Source organism: Ochotona curzoniae, unplaced genomic scaffold (genome assembly GCF_017591425.1).
Source record: "Ochotona curzoniae isolate NIBS_2020 unplaced genomic scaffold, NIBS_Ocur_1.0 contig_523, whole genome shotgun sequence".
NCBI classification, from domain to species: domain Eukaryota; kingdom Metazoa; phylum Chordata; class Mammalia; order Lagomorpha; family Ochotonidae; genus Ochotona; species Ochotona curzoniae.
In genome coordinates, this window is record NW_024466459.1 from 1,577,253 (window position 1) to 1,599,352 (window position 22,100).

Here is a 22,100-nt window from a genome sequence, read left to right on the forward strand (position 1 = left end):
GAAAAACCTCAAGAATTAAGCACAGCAGCCTAGGACTGAAATCAGCACACATAAGTGCCTAGACCCAGGGATCCTCAACTGCCAACGCCTATGCAGAGGATGGCACGCCCAGGTGCACAAGCGGGACATGACGGCCAGCCCATTTAGGCCTGCAGAGAACACCGAGTACCGTGTAAGAAGATGCAGAGTAGAACAAGTTAGACAACTCTCATGGCCAAGTTCTGGCACCAAGTGGATATACTAGGGTAGATTCTGTCAGTCATTGGCCCTTGGAAGGATTTTCTCAATGCCTGAACAATAAAATCAATAGTGTCTCAGAACTATCAAGCAATACCTGTGGAACACTGTTCTCCACTTGGGGTTTCTAAGCCAACATTAAGTGGACACCCCCCAGCTCCGGGGACTGCTGTAGTTTGGCAGCTGAGAGCAGACCTTTCCCCTCCCTCGCTCCCTTGCTCCAATGCAGGAAAAAATGGAAGAAAGGGAAGATTAGAAGCATTTGTCCCATTCACCCGTTCCCCATACCTCGACCCTGCCCACCATACCAGCGGTCCTCATGGGTGTGCAACCTTGTCACCCATATACACCACATAAAAACAAACTAAATTTAAAAGTAAGTGCCTAGACCCATTAAATACAAAGTCTGTCAAAAATAAACAAGCCCAGATAAGAAATTATTTAATTCCTCCTGCTTTCTGAAAGGTAAGGGACAATCAGAGTTAAGATTTTTTTTTTTTTTTAGATTTTTATTGGAAAGTCAGATTTACAGACAGAAGGAGAGACAGACAGAAAGATCTTCTGTCCACTGATTTGCTTCCCAACTGCAACAGCAACAGCTGCAACAGCTGAAGCTGAGCTGATCCGAAGCCAGGAGCCAAGAACTTCTTCTGGATCTCTCACATGTGCGCAGGGTCCCAGGGCTTTGGGCCATCTTCTACCACTTTTCTAGGCCATAAGTAAGGAGATGGATTGGAAGTGGAGCATCCAGGACACGAACCTGCAGCAAAATGGACTCCTGGTGCCTGCAAGGTGATTTAGCTACTAGTCTATCGCACCAGGCCCAAGAGTGAGGTTCTTTCACCCCATTTCATTCTCTCACACACCTGTGATAGCTAGGGCTGACCCAGACAAGAGCCCAGACAAAACTCAATATGAGGCACCCATTTGAGGAAGGACAAAAATCCAAGTGCTAGAGAAATCACTGACTACCTCCCAGGGTATGCACTAGAAGGAAACGGATAGGACGTAGAGCTGGATCTCATATCCAAATGTGTGAACCTGTTCCCAGTAACAAAGAAATCAGTGTTTTCAGTCTTTGGTCTATTTCAGTGGAATAAACATTAAGAACAGAATTAAAGGGGCTGGCACTGTGGTACACTGGGTTAAGCCACAACCTGAGACACCAGTATCCTTTATGGGTGCCAACTCAAGTCCTGGCTGCTCCACCCTCCAGCTCCCTGATAATGTACCTGGAAAAGCAGCTGAGAATGGCCCAAATACTTGAATCCTGCACCCATGTGGCAGACCTAGACCTGGCTCCTGGTTTCAGATTGGCCCAGTTCTGGCTGTTGCAGCTATTTGGGGAGTGAAACAGTAGATGAAAGACTTCTGACACTCCCTCTCCCTGTAAACTCTGCCTTTCAAACAAATGCATATATATTTTTTTAATTTTATTAATTGTACTGCATTATGTGACACAGTGTTATGGGTACTGGGATACCCCCACCTCTCCCCGAACCCTCTCCCCATGGTGGGTTTCTCCACCTTGTTGCACAAATGCATATTTTTAATGGTAAGGATTTTCTTTAAAAGTAAACACTGGTAATAGTAAGAAGAATTTTCTTGCTTAATTGTGTGTATGTTTTAAGGTCTTCATTCTACTTCTAACTCATTCCAAATTCTGTTATACCTTATTTATCTTAGTGTAGGTCATCAGTAATCCATCAACCACAGGGTTCCTTCTAACCAATACTGACCCTTGTTTCCTAATATTAAGTCAATAAAAGCAACCATGACATTTGCTTTGGATGGGAATCAAGTATCTTTATGAGGCACATAAAGGGCAAGGTCTAACTGAACAGTACCATGTGGTTTTTAAACTAAGCAGTGAAGAGAGCTAAACTAGTATTTGCAGCAACTCTGGGGTATGGTGTAATTAACCACCAACCAGACAGTTACATTTTTCAGTTTGAACTACTCTTCTTTAATGGATTGGGCGTGGGGGGGTGGAGAAAGAAAGAAAACCTTGGGCTTGGCGTGATAGCTTATTGGCTAAGCCTTCATCTTGCATGCACTGGGATCCCATATGGATGCCAGTTCGTGTCCAGGCTGCTCCACTTCCCATCCAGCTTCCTGCTTGTAGCCTGGAAAGAAACAGATGATGGTCCAAAGTCTTGGGACCCTGCACCCACATGGGAGACCAGAAGAGGCTCCTGATTACTGGCTTTGGATCAGTTAGCTCTGGCCATTGCAGCCATTTGGGGAGTGAATTATCGGACAGAAGATCTTTCTGACTCTCTTTCTGTCTGCAAATCTGACTTTCTAATGAAAATAAATAAGTCTTTTTTAAAAACTTCTAGATTGATTTTCTTTTTAAAGATTTACTTAATTATTCTTATTGGAAAGGCAGATTTGCAAAGAGAAAGAGGGTCAGAAAGATCTCCCATCCACTGGCTCATTCCCCAAATGGCCAAAGTTGAGCTAATCTGAAGCCAGGTGCCAGGAGTTTCTTCCAGGTCTCCCACGCAGGTACAAGGTCCCAAGGCTTTGGCCCATCTTCTACTGCTTTCCTAGGCCATAAACACAGACCTGAATGGGAAGTGGAGCAGTCAAGACACAATCCAGTGCCTGTATGAGATCCTGGAGCTTGCAAGGTGAGGATTTAGCCATTAAACTATCACACCAGTCTACCTTTTTCTTAAATGCAAAGGTATGCAATTTTTTCACAGTAAGTAGAATCCATTTCCCCCAAAACTGGTTTTGGGGCCCCAGGCTAAGTGTCTAAATTCAAGTCACTACAGTTCTGTTTGTCTTCCTGACCACTTTGTCACCAGGAGAGGAAAAAATATATCAAGGCATGAAAGCTGTGATACAAAACTCTTTACCACACCACAGCCAGGGGAAAAAAAAAAAGGCCCTTGTTCCTAGGGCCCCTAGGCCCCTAAGGATCTTCGGAGAGCTGGGCCAAGTCCTACATTCTGGACAATCATGTAGTAGCTTTACTGTTTTGTTTTACTAGTTTGTTTCTTATGTGTTCCATTTTATTCAAAAGGCATAGTTGTTGAGAAAGAGGGAGACAAAGAGACGGAGAGATCTTCTACCTGTTGGCTGATTCCACAAATGGCCGTATAACAGCCAAGCCAAAGTCTGAAACCTGGAACTCCATCCAGGTCAGGGGGTCTAAGTACTTAGCCCATCTTCTGCTGTTTTCCCCAGGCACATTTGCAGGGAGCTGGATCAGAAGGGAAGCAGCTAGGACTCAAATCAGTGACCACATGTGAATGCCAGATAGGCAATGGCATAAACTGCTGCACCACAACATTGATTCCTAGTAGTTGGGTTTTAGAATGTAGGTATTCCACTATACTCTGTTATCTTCGTTGAAGTGAAACAACCATTTAGATCTAATCATAACTGAGAAATCTTACTATGCTCACTCCAAAACATCCTACAGAGGGCCCAACACTACGGCTCAATGGCTAAACCTCAACTTGCAAGCATCAGCATCCAATATGGATGCCAGTTTGTGTCCCAGCTGCTCCACTTCCCATCCAGCTTCCTGCCTGTGGCCTGGGAAAGCAGTAAAGGATGGCCCAAGGCTTTGGGCCCCTGCAACTGCATAGGAGACCTGCAGGGGGTTCCTGGCTCCTGACTTCAGATTAGCTCCATCCTTTGCAGCCATTTGGGAAATGAAACAGCAGATGGAAGATGTTTCTGTCTCTCTGTCTCTCCATAAATCTGACTTTCCAACAAAAATATATGTATTTTTAAATTTGTTTTAAAAAAAAAAAAGCTCTGATGGGGCCAGCACTACGGCATAATAGATAAAGCTACCACCTGGAGCGCCATCATCCCATATGGGTGCTAGTTCTGGTCCTGGCTACTCCACTTTCAATCCAGCTCCCTGCTAATGGCCTGAGAATGCAATAGAACATGGTCATGGTACTTGGTCCCTTGAATCCATGTAAGAGACTGGAAGAAGTTCCTGGCTCCTGGCTTTGGATCAACCTAGCTCCAGTCACTGTGGCCATCTGAGGAAAGAATCAGTATATGGAAGAATTCTCCTTTTCTCTCTTTTTGTAACTGTGCCTTTCAAATAAACAAATCTTACAAGGAAAAAATGGTCTGACCTAGCCTATAAATGCATAAAGATACCGGCAGCATTACAACAACCCTAATTTGGCTCCTCTGACTGTAAATACACATGCATGGTTAAACCTGTTATTAGTAAGTCCTTATGTAGAATCCCTAAGGGGGAAAAAAAAAGGACTCTATAAGATACCAAATGTTTCTGTCCTGGTAATAACAATTAACCGGAAGCAGCCCATTTTGTATGTTACACTGGTTAAAGTTTTCTCTGAAAGATGGAGGTGGTGTGTAAAGGAAGAGGTCAGGACAGTACAGCACAACAGGTTAAGCCTCTGCCCATTATAACTGCATCCCTATCAAAGCATGGGTGAGTATGGATTGGTCCACTTATGAACAAGCTGCCTGCTGATACGCTTGAGGCAGAAGATGGCCCAAGTATACATGACCCTGCCACCGATATAGGAGTCCCAGATAGAGTACCTGGCTCCTGGCTTCAGCCCAGTCCCAATCACTGCAACCATCTGGGGATGAGTCAGCAGATGAAAAATCTTTGTCTTTTCATCTCTTTGTGTGTGTCACTCTGCCTTTCAAGTACGTAATCACTTGAAATATGAAGGTACAAAAAAGGGTGAAGTAGAAAATGGATAAATGCATTAGTTAAATTATCTACAAACAATTGTATTAATAACATAATTGCTACCTATACTGGTCATATGTTGCCAAGCTTTACGGAAAAAATAAGCATCAGGAAATACATATGCTCAGCTGGAATACCTGACCAGACTTCACAGCCTAGTCAGAGCCCCTGTGGCTTGAAGTACTTTGGAGGATAAGCCACTTCGCCAGCAGCCAGTCCACCACACTTCTACCCCTCTCTGCTCTCCAATTAGTTGGACAGTTAATTCCATGTAACTTCACATACTACAGATCAAACACGAGAAACTGCTGCTTATGGGATATGTAATTTTCAAGACGAAATGGGCCAATGAGATCATTTTCCCCAACCCTCTAATTTCACAGGAGGAAAAAAAAAAATTAAGGCCCAGAGAAGTGAAGTGATTTGCCCAGGGCAGCACAGACAGTTAACCATAGGCACAGGGCCGGAGCCAAGGTCTCCTCCTCCCTGTCTGGTTCTTTGCCCACGCTATCACACTATAATTTCACTACTTTAAATCACTGTTCTCTGAGAGTCATAAGCTTAAATAATTCTAGCCCTGATACTCCTCTTTGAGTCCCTCTGAGGGTAGATGAAGATCAGCACTCTGTTTGATTTGAGGGCTAACTCTAAATGTAATTTACAAGCTCTAAATGTAATTTACAGATTATCTAAAGATACCCAGGATATCAAATGGTCTTGTAAATTACATAAAAGGTTTTAAAAAAAAATGTTTTGGGAATGGCACAATGATGCAACTGGCTAATCCTCTGTCTGCAAGTGCCAATACGCCATATGGTTACAGGTTCATGCCCTGGCTGCTCCACTTCCCATCCAGCTCCCTGCTCATAGCCTGGGAAAGCAACAATATATGGCCCAAATCTTTGGGACCTTGACCTGTGTGGGAGAGTTGGAAGAAGCTCCTGGCTTCAAATCATCTCAGTTCTGGCCATTGAAGCCATTTGGGGAGTGAGTCAGCGGATGGAAGATTTCTCTGTCTCTGTCTCTGTCTCTGTCTCTGTCTCTCCTGTCTCTGAAAAGTTTGTCTTTCAAACAAAGATGAATTTCAAAAAAGATGCTCTTCAGTGAAGGTGAAGATGATGAAAAGGAGGATGATAATATGGCCCCTGCCATTCCTGTGATGAAGCCAGTGCCAAGAAAACGTGACTGATGAACATGGAACAATGCTTCTGAACAGCAAGAACCACTTTATCAACCATCCACCCATGAACAGCCCTCACAAGGCAAGCTACAATTGCTTTGCTTAGTAGGAATAAGATGCTCACAAAAAAATGAAGGAAATTCAGATATCAACTTTTTTATGTGAAAAAGATGTCCTTATTTTCAGCACAGGTTTCCATCTGTAGGCTCACCTCAGAGGGGATCTCTGCAATTCTCACATATTCAGATCGAGACAGAAAAGCATGAAACTGCTTGCAAGACCGTGGGCACAAGCACCCCAGCAGGGCTGTGCACTGCAAACTGAGACTGAGAAGTAGGAGCAAGGCAGGAGGAACTGGGCCAGATCAAAAAAACGTCGCTTTCTCCGGCTTACAGGGGGTCGCAGGAAGCAGAAGCAGGAAGGCATTGCCAACAAGGAGATACCAACCTTTGGGTTCAAGGAGGCCATCAAAATACAACTCCCTCCTGAAAAAGGAAAAGCGGCTGTCCAAAGCAGGGCAGGCAGAGCTCAGGGGATATTCTTACAGGATTTCATCTGCTGTCAACAGGCTCAAATTTCCCAAGAATCTTTCTAAAGACACCATCCTGGACAGCCTCTGCCTGCTCCAGAGACTAGCCAAGTTACTGCCAACTTCTCTGGGTCCAAAGAGTGGTTCACCTAGGTACCTGAATTGTGCAGCTGAGCTTCCAAATTTATTTTTTCTCTTGAAAACTAAAGAACAGTAACATCTCTCTAAATGCTAAGAAAGCAAAATAAATGTTAAGAATTCCATAAGCAAGAGTTATAAAAATATCAAGAAAGATCACACAATAAAAGAAATGAGTGATAGCCAAAGATAACATCAGAACTAAACACAACTCAAAAACCTGATTATCTACTCTGCCACAAATCTCAACTGCTCCGAATCTCTTCCCATCCTGGGCAGGCAGCAGCCAAAACACAATCGCTGCTGTTGAAGACAACCTGGATGGAGGAGAAAAGGTTACAATACGGTTGACTAGTGGTGCATAAGAAGGAAAAAAGAATGTAACTTCTGCAAAGCATTTCACCAAATGCTACTACACTTTAAGGTCTGGGATTACATTTCAAACATCTAGAAACTCACATTATTATGCCTCATTTTCTGATAATACTGAACAATTTCGTACTTGCTAGGATTTCTTTATTCGAAAAGCTGAGTTAAAGAGAGAGGGAGAGACAGAGAAAGATTTTCCATTTGCAGGTTTACCCCCAAGTGGCCACAACAGACAATACTGGTCAAGGTCAAAGCCGGGAGCCAAGAGCTTCATTTGGGTCTCCTACGTGGATGACAGCAGCCCAATCACTTAGGCTGTGCTAGGCTCCTCTCCCAGGCTATCAGCAGGGAGATGGACAGGCAGGAACACGCACTTACGTGGGATGCTGGCGTCACAGGTGGCATCTTTACCGGCTACACCACGAATGACAACCCCAACAAGTATGTGTTAGATGGAATATAGTAACAAACAAAAAGACAAAAAAAATTAAATACAGTGCCTGGCACAACCATGTAACTGTTAAAAGATCAGATTCTCAGCCCTGGGCCTAGCCAGTGTACATGAAATTCAAATATTTGCTCATTATTCTTTTTTAAACTCAAAAGTTTTTAAAAGTATCAAAAACCCTGGATATCCCCCACAGGCCTAGAACAAACTTCGTAGGCTTTGGAGGGAGAGGGGGTTGTAAATAATGCTGAAACAAGATTACATAAGACACGGAGATGTGTGTTCTGGTCTGGGTTCTGAGTGAGTCACGAAGTGTCTCGGGTCGTCAGTTTCTGATCATGTCAAGCACCAAGATGCAGCTGGCTGGTGCCCCGGTGACCTACGCCCTACAGGCCTTCATCTCCTCTAGGCTGTCCTAAGGACTCTTCTAGCCCCAACAAATCAAAACATGCCCAAAATCCACAGGAGAATTGAGAGAATTTATAAATCTCATTGCCTTAGAACATACTCATTTCTAATCCTGATGTTTGAAATTCCACTGCCTCCACTTACCCCAAGATAGTACAACACTTGATATTACTGATAACTTAATTCACTTTTACATTCAGGGTGGGGTAAAGGAAATACCACAGAAACAAGCTAATGTTACATGGAACCGGAAGGCTGTCTCTCAGATTCACATGCATGTTATAGATTCTGAAACTAAACCATCTCCCAAATCCAAGGCAGATTTTTTTAAAGATTTATTTTATTTTTATTGGAAAGGCAGATATACAAAGAGGAGGAGAGACAGAGACAAAGATCTTTCATCCATTGATTCACTCCCCAAGCAGCTGCAACAGCCAGAGCTGAGCTAATCTGAAGCCAGGAGCCCAGAGCTTCTTCCAGATCTCCTAACGGGGTGCAGGGTCCCAAGGCTTTGGGCCGTCTTCCACTGCTTTCCCAGGCCACAAGCAAAGAGCTGGATGGGAAGCAGGGCTGCCAGTATTAGAACCGGCGTCCATATGGGATCCAGGCACAAGCAAGGCAAGGACTTTAGCTGCTAGGCTACCATGCTGGGCCCAAGGCAGATTTTTTTTTAAGATTTATCTATTTGGGCCCGGTGGTGTGGCCTAGCAGCTAAAGTTCTTGCCTTGAACACCCCAGGATCCCATATGGGTGCCGGTTCTAATCCCGGAAGCTCCACTTCCCATCCAGCTCCCTGCTGGTGGCCTGGGAAAGCAGTCGAGGACGGCCCAAAGCCTTGGGACCCTGCACCTGTGTGGGAAACCCAGAAGAAGTTCCTGGATCCTGGCTTTGGATCGGCATGGCATGGGCCGTTGCACTCATTTGGGGAGTGAATCATTGGACGGAAGATCTTCCCCTCTGTCTCTCCTCCTCTCTGTATATCTGACTTTGTAATAAAAAAAAAAAAAAACCTTAAAAGAAAAAAAGATTTATCTATTTGAAAGCACAGACAGAACTTCCAATGCTGATTCGCTTCCCCAAATGTCTGGGGTCACTGTTTAGCTCATTAAAATATAACGGTGCTTTGAAATATAATATTAGGGTATTTCAAAAAATTCATGGAAAAGCAGAACTAACAACTACATTTATCAGTCTATCACCTCACTGGACAGAACCAGGAGAGTTGGGCAGAACAACACACTTACCCAGAGTCTCAAGGCTAGGACAGAACCCCTCACCCCTCCACTTCCCCTTACTGAAAGCTTACATTGCCATCAGAGTTCTGCACACAAGACTGTACCTATAAACGACATTCTCAAACCACCACAACGATCAACTGCGCCTGTTCCTTAAGAAGTGGAGAGCGCGAGCCCCACCTGGGATTATTTCCCTTCCCCACAGAGTTCTAATGGGCACAGCCCTAGAGCTGGAAACCACACAGATCCTGAGTTAGATGCCAAGCCCCATTCCAAGGCTGTCCTCAAAAAGTGAACTCCCAATTCCACTGACATTGGTCAACCTGGGCCCAGCACAGACTTAGCTCTGGTGTATCACCTCACTGGAGAGACCACTAGCCTAATCCCTGTGCTACACAGCAGCGGGCTCCCTGGTTTCTAAATGAGCTAACCGGAATCTCTGAGTGACAAATCGAGAGGAGTCCAGGTGCTGAGACAACTGACATGTCATCTCTGGCAGTCTACTCAACCCTCTCCATTCTGCCCTGGCTGGAAGAGCCAGTGGAAGAGGCTGCCAGCCCCCGCCTGGCATGGCAGACTGATCAACACCTGCCTATGCAGCTTCAACCATGAAAGCACAAGGGAGTGGCACCAACTCTGCCTTCCCTCCCCCAAGTCGCCAGCCAATAGGAAAGTTGCTTTTTCAAAACAACTGCCACAAAATTGTACATACCTGTGGCATACAGTGCTATTCCAATACATGTATGCACTACATAATGATCAAATCAGGGTACTTAACATTTCTATCACCCAAGTGTTATCACTGCTTTCTGTTGGGAACATTCAAAATCCTTTCTGCTAATATCTCTGAAATCTACAATAAATCACTGACTAGTTACCCTGCTGTACTACTGAACACTAGAACGCTCCCCTCCTACCTGTATGTTTGCACCCCATCACTGGCCCCTCTATGTTCATCCCCAGCCCTTGTCCCTTCCCAGCCCGTCATAACTACTATGACACCTCCACTTCCGTGAGGTTCGTTTCTATTCCCACCACCACCCTGAGGAAGGATATACTTTTAATAAGTCACAAAACTTTAGCAAATCAATACAATACTCTTTGATGTAATAAAATCACATTTTTATTAATCATATATTCTTGTAGTGTTTAATGCTCACTCTAAAAGTAACATTTAGGTACCAAATCAAAACACGGTGGTTTCCAGCAGAGCAAGTTATTTTACACAAATCAACATCTTTTCAAACTACGATTTCTCCTTTTACAGTGCAATTCCTCACGCAAGCTGAACTTTATACAGTAAGCACAACAGTGTGCACCAGAGGAGTGTGGCTCTGCTTTATCCTGGGGTTGGTCCAAAGGCACAGAAAGTTCCCAAGAGTCAGAAGCTCAACAGTCCACCTTAGGAGAATTGAGATGCTCATTTCTAACAACTCTAATTTCTGATGATCCTTTTGACTTAGAGGCCCTTTTAACTTGACAGAGTCTTATTAACTTAACAGAGTCTTATTTCAGCCTATTACAACAATCTTACATAAAATACAGTTGTACTTTTTGGATAACAGATACAGAGTCCTGGAGAGCCGGGGGCCTGCTGGAGCGTATAGACTGTCGTTATCATTTTTCTAGACACATGACCACCCCATCGGTGCCCTTATGCTGCCAACAACTCAGTCTCGGCACTTGAAGAGGTCGTGCTTGCTAGCAGTCCTGCCAGGTAACTGCTGCAGCTGATTCCTTTCAGTGATGACGGCTTCCTGAGTTATGTTCTGGGTCCTGAGGATGTGCTTTATTGCATGAGTCTCTTGAAATCATATTTATAAATGAAATATTAATAGATTTGAATTCCATTTTTTTTCTCTCTCTACAGGATCAACCACAGCATGTTCTTGCACATTATGTTCTGGTTCTTGCTGAGTCAACAAGAGCCTTCACAATGGAAGCTGAGCAACCTGTGGCTTTGCAACGTGTCTGTCCAGCACATCCACACCAACCAACCACATGCGGGCTCATTAATTTTGGGTATTTTGTACTGCAGTTGTTGCAATGGTTACCCACAGGTAGTCAAACATGTCCGGGGTCCAGCTCTTCATGGCACTGGTGGTCTGTGTGATGTCTGGCCATGAGAGCAATGTATTTAGCTTCCACCTCTGAGTGACAGTGTGGGATACTTGTCTTTCTGAACCTAGCTTATTCCACTAACATAATATCTTCCAGTTCCATCCAAGTTGCCACAAATGACAGGATTTCTTTCTAAGTGAGGCTTAAGACATTTTTAAAAATATATATAAAAAAGAAAAAGTTGCCAGCCTGAAGCCTAGTGATTCTGGTTTTACTCACTGGATGAAGCCTGAGTCTTTCTAAGACTGCCCATGTTACTCCATGTGACTAACGAGGAGGCAGACAGAGCCACAAGTGACCAAGGGGAGTGACAGAGGTGTTCCTCTCATTCTCGGAGGCGCCTCAGAAACCACAGCCCATCGGCCTCAAGACACAGCAGATGTGACTTATCTTAGTCAACAAACTCCTCTGAATCAACTGGTGATCAGTAACAATTTCAGGTTCCAGAGATTTGACAGTATTGTTGATTCAGAAAATGTATGAAAAAATTCAGCTTCCATGACGAATACTCCCGTGGCCTAGACAAACACTTACTCCCCCATCTGCAATGGGGAGGAGGTGGTGAGGAATAATGCACCTGAGAACGGGATGGCTTTGAATTCCAATTATAAATTAGTCCACTAACTAAGGAAATCATGTTTAATATATAAGAAAGCAACAATGGATTTTTAACATGCCAAGTGAGAAATGAAACTGACATGGAATGACCACAAACTAATTTATCTCTTAGGGTTTGGCAATAAGAAAAATAATCTTATTATTGACAAGAGGCACCAGCAAAACAACACCTCTCACTCTGGGTCATGTCCACCCAGGCAGGTATCCCAGAAGCTCCTCCAACTCTGAAGGAAAAACAATCCTGGTGAGATTCCCCATACAGAATAGAGAATTTGGTTGAAGGAACATTGATCCCCTCCTCCCAAAACACCCACACTCCACATGCTTGATGATAACAACCACCACCCTTGTCTTACTAGTTTTCATGAAGCCAGACAAGGCCTGAATCAGTATTTGCTAAGCGTCCACTACAATGAGTGCAACCAACACACCATTAAATGTCACTGAAGATCTGGCCCCTGCCTTGCAAACCAACAAAGGAAGTGAGACAAACACCCAGGGCACCTTCGTGGCTTCCCCTCCCTTCCTCAATATACTCTGCCTCCAAGACCCGCTTAAGCTACCGTGAGTTCTGTTATCATGGTCCCAGAGTCATGGCCTCCCCTGTCTCCATCATCCCAGACCCAACCCTGGTGCCAGAACTGCCTGGCCCAGCAAAGGCACATTCTTGGAAAATCCACTTGTTCATTGAGGAGTCAGTCTTTTCATGATGTCTTGGTGAAGGCTGTGCTCTACTAAGAAACAGTAACTTTGGTTAAAGGCTTCTAGACACGAACTTTCAGTTTTGCTGTTTTAAACACATCAGCGGGCGAGATGTTACTGGAAAATATGCACCTGCCTGGATATTATTAGACCTCAAGTAAAGTAATAAACAAACTATGAATTGGGCTTAGGGGCCTAAGAATTCCTACTTGCTCCAGAGCCAGCTCAGAGTGGACAGCTTCGCGTCTCGTGGCTGGAACTTCTCCAATGAGAACAGCAGCATCTTTGCAGTTCCACAACAAAGGACGGGAGACTACAACTCCTGTGGAAGCAATGAATGTGAGCTGAGCATTTTCCTTCGGCTCACAAGAAAACCTACTGACAGGTCCTCAGCTTCCACATCCCATGACAATCTGGCTTGGCCAGCCCCTCGGTGTGCAACTGGAAGAGCTGGACAGACTTGTTCTAAAAAATACACCAGAACATACACATTTACAGGGGCTGCTCTTCCCTCATCGGGAAGATGAGGTTTCAGTTCAATTCTGCTTCTCACACATGACCATGGACAGGCCACCAGTCCTCTCTCAGTCCAGCTTCCTCATCTGTCCACTCTGGCGGGTAGAGCAGGACAGTGATTTTACTTCCAACAGGCAGGGAAAGGTCATGTTCAGGTATGATAACATGCCAAACAGCATGTATCCTCCAAGGTTCTAACACATGCTCAGGGTAACCCAGGGGAGAGCATTGCACTCTTTAGCTGAACTTGCTGGGGCAGACTTGAGACCTACGTATTGGACTACTAAGCCCCCAACTCACAGGCTAATACATTCCCCAGTTAGCTTGGGAAACTTCACATTTATTAATATATGCCTTTGGGGCTAAAACTGCTCCTGGAAAATTTTTTGAAACACCTTTGAAAGCATATACTTTTGAATTCCCTAAGTAAAATGTCCCACTCAATTGAAGATGGATTCATTTTAACAAACAACTAAAAATCAAATTCAATTGCTCCCAATACATTGTGTTATCAATTAGAGTAATAAATTTGCTGAAAAATGCAATGTGAAGCAAAGATGGAAAGGAACTGAGAAATGCTTTAAGCTGTGTAATAATGATCAGCTTATGAGTAAGTGTTTTTTAAAGCTCCTTTTTAAGTTTAAGCATTAAGTGGCTTAAATTGTTAAATAAGTAACTGAAAAGTTATTTTAAAAAGATTGTTTGTGTAACATTTAAACTGACCCTGAAGGGGTGGTTAATTTGAAAGGAACACATTCTTTTGGGAAAACAAATTCAGGTACGTTTGTAGGAAAAGTCAAACAAAAACACAACACAAAATGCCTTACTTTATTATCAGCTGGTACTTCGATATTCTTAGGAAAAACACCAAAATAGTGGATGGCCACGTTTTATTTTACTTTTATTATTTTAAAGATTTATTTGGGTAGATCAGGTATACAGAGAGAAGAAAAGACGGAAAGATCTTCCATCTGCTGATTTAAGATTTATTTATGTATTTACTTATTTGTTAGATGTATTTATTTTTACTGGAAAGGCGGATATACAGAGAGGAGGAGAGACAGAAAGAGGAAGATCTTCTGTCCAATGATTCACTCCCCAAGCAGCCACTAAGGCTGGAGCTGAGCCAATCCGAAGCCAGGAGCCAAGAGCTCTTCCGGGTCTCCCACTCAGGTACAGGGTCCCAAGGCTTTGGGCTATCCTTGACTGCGTTCCAAAGCCACAAAGCAGGGAGCTGGATGGGAAGCTGGGCCGCGGGGATTAGAACCAGCGCCCCTATGGGATCCCAGCGCGTGCAAGGCGAGGACTTTAACCACTATGCTATTGTGCCAGGCCCCTAAGATTTATTTATTTTAAAGTCAGCTGGGCCATTCTGAAGCCAGGAGTCAGTCTGGTTCATCCAGGTGGAGGGACCCAAACACCTGGGCTGGCTTCCACTGCTTTCCCAGGCCATTAGCAGGGAGCTGGATCAACCTGAGTCCTAGGGCCGCTGTACCTACATGGGCACCTGGAAGAAGCTCCTGGCTCCTGGTTTCAGATCAGCCCAGCCCCGGTCATTGTGACCATTTGGGGAGTGGACCAGGTTATGGAAGATCCCTGTCGCTGTTTGTTCTTCTATATCTGTAAATCTGCCTCTCAAAACAAAACACTAAATCTTTAAAAATAAATAAATAAATAAACTGGGGCCCAGAGCAATGGCTCAATTGGCTAATCTCCCCCTGCAAACATCATCTGTCATGGGCACCAGTTCATGTCCAGGCTGCTCCACTTTCCACCCAGCTCCCGCCTTGTGTTCTGGGAAAGCAATGGAGGATGGCCCAAGGCCTTGGGATCCTGCATCCACATGGGAGACCTGGAAGAGGCTCTGGGCTTCGGATCAGCTCAGCTCCAGCTATCGCAGCTGCTTAGGGAGTGAATCAGAGAATGGGACATCTTTTTCTCTGTTTCTCCTTCTCTCTGTATATCTGACTTTCCAACAAAAATGTTTTTAAAAACTAATTAAAAAAATAAAGTTTAGCAACAAGTGAATTCATCACATTTTTATAGTAATGAAAATTAACAACCTCAATATCTAAATGTTTAGATAACATCCTTTTTTTTTTTAAAGATTTATTTATTTATTGCAAAGTCAGATATACAGAGAGGAGGAGAGACAGAGAGGAAGATCTTCCATCCGATGATTCACTCCCCAAGTGAGCGCAACGGCCGATGCTATGCCGATCCGAAGGCAGGATCCAGGAACTTTTTCCGGGTATCCCACACGGGTGCAGAGTCCCAAAGCTTTGGGCTGTCCTCAACTGCTTTCCCAGGCCACCAGCAGGGAGCTGGATGGGAAGTGGAGCTTCCGGGATTAGAACCGGCGTCCATATGGGATCCTGGCACGTTTAAAGCGAGGACTTTAGCCACCGGGCCACACCGCCGGGCCCTAGATGACATCCTTTAAGAGAAGTATTTTATAGCCAATAAGGATAATGCTGCAGAATTAAAGTGATTGATATAGATCTACATGTTCCAGTTTGTGAGAACAATATCCATGTAAATATGCACATAGAAAAAAATTCTGGAAGAACATACATCAAAATATTAGTGGCTTAGCCACCAGACATATGCAAACAAAAAGCCATAATGAAATAAAACAGCGGTTTCCAGAGCCTAGAAAGAGTGTGGAGGAAGGGGGAGAGGACAGTGCGTAGGTGCTTGGGATGCAGCTGTGAGGAAGAGAACCCTCTAATGTTCCAGAACACCAGAGAGCCAGGGTTGAGAATAACTAACTGAACATTTTAAAACAGCTAGTGAAGAGGATTTTGAAGGTTCCCAAAACAAACAAAAAAATAATAGCACCCTAAGCTGATACTCACCCTCTCCTGATCATTACACAATGCACAGAAGTATCAAAATGTTGTATTGTACCCCATGAATAAATATGTACTTTCACTATGTGTCAGTGAAGAAAAGCGTAACTACGCCCTAGCACAGTAAATCAGAAAGGTGGTAACAAGTGTCCATGAGGACATGAACTCTGAACCCTCGTGCACCACAGTGTGAGTGTAAAATAGCGCAGCTCCAAGGAAAACAGTACTGCAGTTCTTCCAAGTTCAAACATTCTGTTATCATCTGACCTAGAAATCCCATTCCAAGGTACACAGGTTACTTCAAACAGTAAATGGAGGGGCCAGTGGTGCGGGCAGGGCTTAAGCCACCACTTGTAATGCCACCATTCCATACTGGAATGCTGGCTCAATTCGTAACCACTTTGCTTCCGGTCCAGCTTCCCACCAGGGTGCTTGGAGCTCAGCCTTCCGTGCGGGGAGAGCCAGACGAAGTCCCGGCTGCAGCCTGACCCAGCCCCAGCTGTTGTGGCTACCTGGAGAGAGGTACACGGCAGATCAAACACCTCCGCTTGTCTCTCCCTCTCTCTCTCTGTCCTTTTGTCTTCAAACTATTTTTTAAAATATTTCAATAGAAGTTTATTTTTGCCTCAAAAAGCTTTAAAACCTACATGTATTTAGGCATTCATAAAGATCATGAAAAACATGTATGACCAAAAAAATTTACAGCTATTAATACTGCTGTTTTAAAATAAACATTTCATTCCCATAAACTTTTAAAATACACCCCTATGTACAAAACAAAAATGAATATATATTAATTTAAATATTTCTACTCGAATGTTCACTGTATTTTTTTATTAACAGGCAGAAAGTAGAAATCACTCAGTGCCCATCAACTGATAAACGGATAAACAAAGTGTTGCCACTTCCGTATTACAGGCTACGACTTGATGGTAAAAAGGAATAAAATACCACATGGATGAGTACTGACACTACGTGCTAAGGAAGCCAGTTACAAAACCCAGATATGATGTGGTTCATACGAAACGTTCAGAAGAGGCAAATCTGTAGGGACAGAGAGCATATTAGAGGCTGCCAGCATTCAGGGAGTCTGGGGGAACCGGGAGTAACAGTTATGAGGTGGAGGGGAGCTTGACAAAATAGTCTAGTGGCTGGTTCCTCGCTTTGAACATGCCAGAATCCCATGTGGGAGCTGGTTCATGTCATGGCAGCTCCACTTCCCGCGCAGCTCCCTGCCTGTGGCCTGGGGAAGCAGCTGAGGACGGCCCAAAGCCTTGGGACGCTGCACCTGTGTGGGACACACAGATGAAGCTCCCAGTTCCTGGAGATCGGCTCAGCTCTGGCCGTTGTGGCCTCTTGGAGAGTGCACCAGTTGGCAGAAAACCTTTCTCTGTCTGTTCTCTCTATAAATCTGCCTTTGCAATAAAAATAAAATAAATCTAAAAAAAAAAAAAAAAACAGCTGCTGGCGATGGAGTTTCTCTGGGAAATGATGAAAATGATCTAAAACTGACTCTGGTAATGGAGCCAATTCTGTGGATATAGTAAAGACTACTGGACTGTACACACTAAATGTGCAAGTTGTGTGTGTGTTTTTTTATCAAAACAAAGCTGTTAAAATTGTTAGGGGGTCATGTTTGACTAGCAGCATCATAGCTAAGTTTTTGTTTCTTTAAATTTAGTCTTATCTATTCTAACATCACTATCATAAATATAACTACGAGATTTTTAAAAAAAAGTTCTTATACAGAAAGCATAAAACATAAAAAAGGAAACAAAAAGGAAATACACCTTCCCATACAATAGTTAAAAACTGCAAACAAGGGCCTGGCACAGTAGCCTAGCAGCTAAAGTCCTTGCCTTGCAAATGCCAGGATCCTAATGGACACCGGTTCTAATCCCAGTGGCCCCATTTCCCATTCAGCTCTCTGCTTGTGGCCTGGGAAAGCAGTTGAGGTCCACCCAAACAAAGCCTCAGGATCCTGCACCTGCATGGGAGACTTGGAAGAGGCTCCAGGCTCCTGGCTTCAGATCAGCTCTGCTCTGGCCGATGCGGCCACTTAGGAAGATCTCCCTCTCTGTCTCTCCTCCTCTTTGTATATCTGACTTTCCAATAAAAATAAAATAAACCTTAAAAAAAACCTGCAAGCCATATCTGCAACCACCACCCCGATGAGGTGACAGCTGGACAAACAGGACATGTCAGTCCCAACCAAACTGTAACCCAGCCCCAAAGCTCAGCTGCCTTCTACACAGGTGATGGTTTACCAAGGTCCTCCTGAAGTGGCCAATGTCATGCGGTACTCAGAAGACTTCCAAACAGATTACAGGAAACACTACGGGAGGAAAACTGAACAGAGAATATCTATTGTTATACTTTTGTATTTGCTATATTTTTGTTCAGGAACAAAGACCGTTCGATGGCAAGTGGCACAGACTATCTAAAACTAACTTAAATTTTAAAAAGGAATACATGTAAAAATCTTAAGATCAATCTTCCTTTCTTATTTTTTCCCCAAGTCCTAGCTTTTCCAGCCTGCAGCTGGCCTGCGGGTCATATGAGTATCTGACAACGGGCTGCACCAAGTCAGGGAAGGCTGAAACCACATACCGAACACGGGTAAAAGACAAAGATGGGGGCAGGGGAGACCTCCAGCTTCTGGGAAATGCGTTCAACCAGCATGTTTATTATTCACAGCCTATGATTCACCAGCCCTATTTCTTAAGCCAGCATCATACTCTAATCACATTGCTAGGTTACAGGCCCTGAGTTACTGGAGAAAAATAAAAACCAAATCCATCAAAATGGTACATTAGGCTTTTCTCCCCAGTATCATTTCTTCAGGAAGAATAGTTGACCGAATATGGATTTCTATGGATCTTGAAATCAAAGAATTTCCAATTAAAATGAATTATCCAATGATTGTTCAAGCACTGTGACAATGGGTCAACCTCTACTGGGGACACTCATATCCCAAACCACAGTGCCTTGTTCCAGTCCCGGTCACTCACAGTCCTTACCTAATTTCCTGTTAATACACCTCAGAAGTAGCAGGTGATGGCTTAAGTTCTTTGGTCCCCGCCCCCCACACAGGAGGCATGGATGGAGTTAATTCCTGAGTTCAGCTTGGTCCAGCCCTGGCTGTCAGGCATCTGAGGGAGTAAATCTGGAAATGGAAAATCTGTCTGTCCCTCTCTCTTTCTTCATTTTAAATAAAATCAGTAAATCTTAAAAAAAAAAAAAGCCCGAGGCAGGCAAATGACTAGATGCACGAATCCCAGGCAGGTGTTTGTATCTGGTTGAGACATAATGAAAAATGGATCTAAATTCAGACTTTGGGTAAGCACTGAACTCAAGAGTAACCCTCACACATGTTTTCTTCTGTGCTGAGAAGTTTCACTATTGCGAAAAACTGTGTTGACAAGTGAGTCAACAAAATAACACTCAAGTGCAGAGTTACAGTTTAATGTCTGACCAGTTGCCCTAATAGCATGAACTTAATGAGCCATTCTACTCATAGCCTCAGTATAATAAGTATCATGAGATGCCCCATTAGGATAATTAATGCAATGATAAATATCAGAATAGGTGATAAGGACATATCAAGTCTCATCTGTCAGATGTACAGATGGATCTCAGTTCACAGTGCCTTTTTTCCCCTTCTCTAAAACCAAAATAGTGGGCCCAGTGCCACAGCCTAACAGCTAAAGCCTTCACCTTGCAGGATCTCATACAGACACTGGTTCTAATCCTGGTGGCCCTGTTTCCCTTCCAGCCCCCTGCTTGTGGCCTAGGAAAGCAGTGAAGGACGGCCCAAAGCCTTGGGACGCTGCACCTGCGTGGGAGACCTGGAAGAGGCTCGGATCTGTACAGCTCTGGCAGTTGTGGCCGCATGGGGAATAAATCAGTGGATGGAAGATCTTCTCTGTTTTTCCTCCTCTCTGAATATCTGACTTTCCAATAAAAATAAATCTTTAAAAAAAAGATAAAAATAAAACCAAAGTAGTGACCAAATAAAATAAGCTAGCTAAAATATGCTAGCTAAAAATAATAATAATGATGATGATGAAATGTGGTCTCACAACTGAGCGATGTGGCATCTCAACTTGATAAAATGAGAACTAATGACATTAACGCTAGGTACCTTTGGATCTAGAAAGAAACTGATTAAATAAACAAAATCCAGTTTTAACAAAAGCCAGTTTCAAATGCTTAACAGTAACATGACGTTACTTGCCTCTGGGTCTGGGAGCCGAGAGTAACTCGCTGTTCAGTCAGATAAACACTGAAAGAAAACCGCAGCGTTGTCTGCAACACACTCGTTCTTCACCAGAGACTGTGGCCCACTTCTAACCCTGCTTCCTGCCAACACACCTAGGAAGTCAGCAAGGACAGTCCGAGGGCTCGGCCTCGCCATCCTTGTGGGACCAGGACGGGAGCCCTGCTGTCACAGTCATTTGGAAAATAAACTGTGATACACCACTCTCTCTCTCTGTCTTTACACTTTTCAAGGAAGTAAATAAGTACACTTCTTTTAGTGTGTGTGTGTGTGTGTGTGTGTGTGTGTGTGCACGCGTGCAGCAGGAGCACGTGTGGCCCAGCAGTTACGTGTTCCTGCCCCTGCTAACGCAGGCTCTGGGAGGCGGCAGTGATAGCTCAGGTAACTGGGTCCCTGGCACACAACGCACAAGGTCTGGACTGCATGCCCAGCTCCCTTTGGGGCCTGGGCAAGGCCTCTGTGGGCATCTGGGAAGTGAGCCAGAGGGTGGCAGCATGGTTGTCTCTTTACCCTCTTCTTCCCTGGAGGGCTTGGGTCCTTGAACCCGACTGGGAGACCTGAAAGGAGCTCTTGGCTGTCAAAAGCACTCCTGAGGGCAAGTGGATTTCTATTATCTACTACATGCAAGGTACCCCCTTCACCTGTGTTAGCTGCTGCCCATTTCACAGACCAGGAAAGAAGCAAAATAAATCAGCTTTGACTATTTCACAGCAATTGCCTTCTCTGCATTATTGCTGCCTCCTCTGACTGCAAACTTTGCTTTCACTCTGAATTTTAAAGTAATCATTGTTAAACTCTTCCTCAAAGAAAATTCTAGGACTGGAATTCTGACCTTTTATCTCAAAAGCTGTTACGCTACAACAGAACCTTTCGAAAGGGGACTGTGATCGTCCCATGCAGTCCGACAGGTTGGGATTTCTAAGTACAATTTGGAGATATTTACACAAACAGAAAGTATGGTCTCAACGAAAGGGGAATTGCTATTTTGGCTCTTTAGCTTAAGTGACTTGATCATAAAAACGCAAGAATCCAATGAAAGAACAGCAAATGCAAAGACGTGAACAGAAAACCAAAGCACCAATGACACGAAATGATCAATTTCTGTGTCAAATGATTATCGGAGGCCAGGCAGTAGTTAAGCAATCAAGGTGACATGTTCAAGTTGAAAACCTGACCCGAGCTGTGAACGTGGATTATTAAAAAAACAAAAAAAAGGAAGAAAGGAAAAACTTACAAAAGTTTGACCCTGAGCAAAATTTTTCTCTGACAACTTCCCTGAATTTGAAAAAGTTCCCCTTCATTACTTTGCTTCCAAGTTCTTGTCACCTCCAGGAGCACACTCTTGATCAAACATGCACAAAGGGTCCCCGGGGGCAGCTGGCACTCAGGTACACACGAGCCCGTTCTCCACCTGGCTGGACACCTGGCACACGATATGCCGTACCACAGAGCACACAGTGCCCTCAGAAAAGTCATTACACAGAGCCCGCCCTGATGTGCCATGCCCACATGCTGAACAAAGCGGGTTTTTTTTTTTTTTTTGGAGGGGGGGACACTCAGGTTATTTAACCAGAGCGGGGGAGATAAAAGAAAAAAAGAACAACAACCTGTCCACAAAATGTCCTCCTCTGCCCCGGTGCCCTAATGCACACACAGCCTGAGGGAAGGCGGTGAACAAATGAATGCAACCTCCTGGGACTGGGAAAGCCACTGCAGCAGGCGGCCCAGCGGCGCTCTCCCTGGGAACCAGGTCCTGCATT

The 22,100-nt window shown here is 44.2% G+C and overlaps 1 protein-coding gene across 2 annotated transcripts in view; it reads right to left on the bottom strand.

Annotated features, from left to right (window-relative positions):
• ERN1 (endoplasmic reticulum to nucleus signaling 1) overlaps window positions 1-22,100 on the bottom strand; it is an 81,187-nt gene that overhangs the window by 58,329 nt on the left and 758 nt on the right. The window lies entirely within an intron of this gene.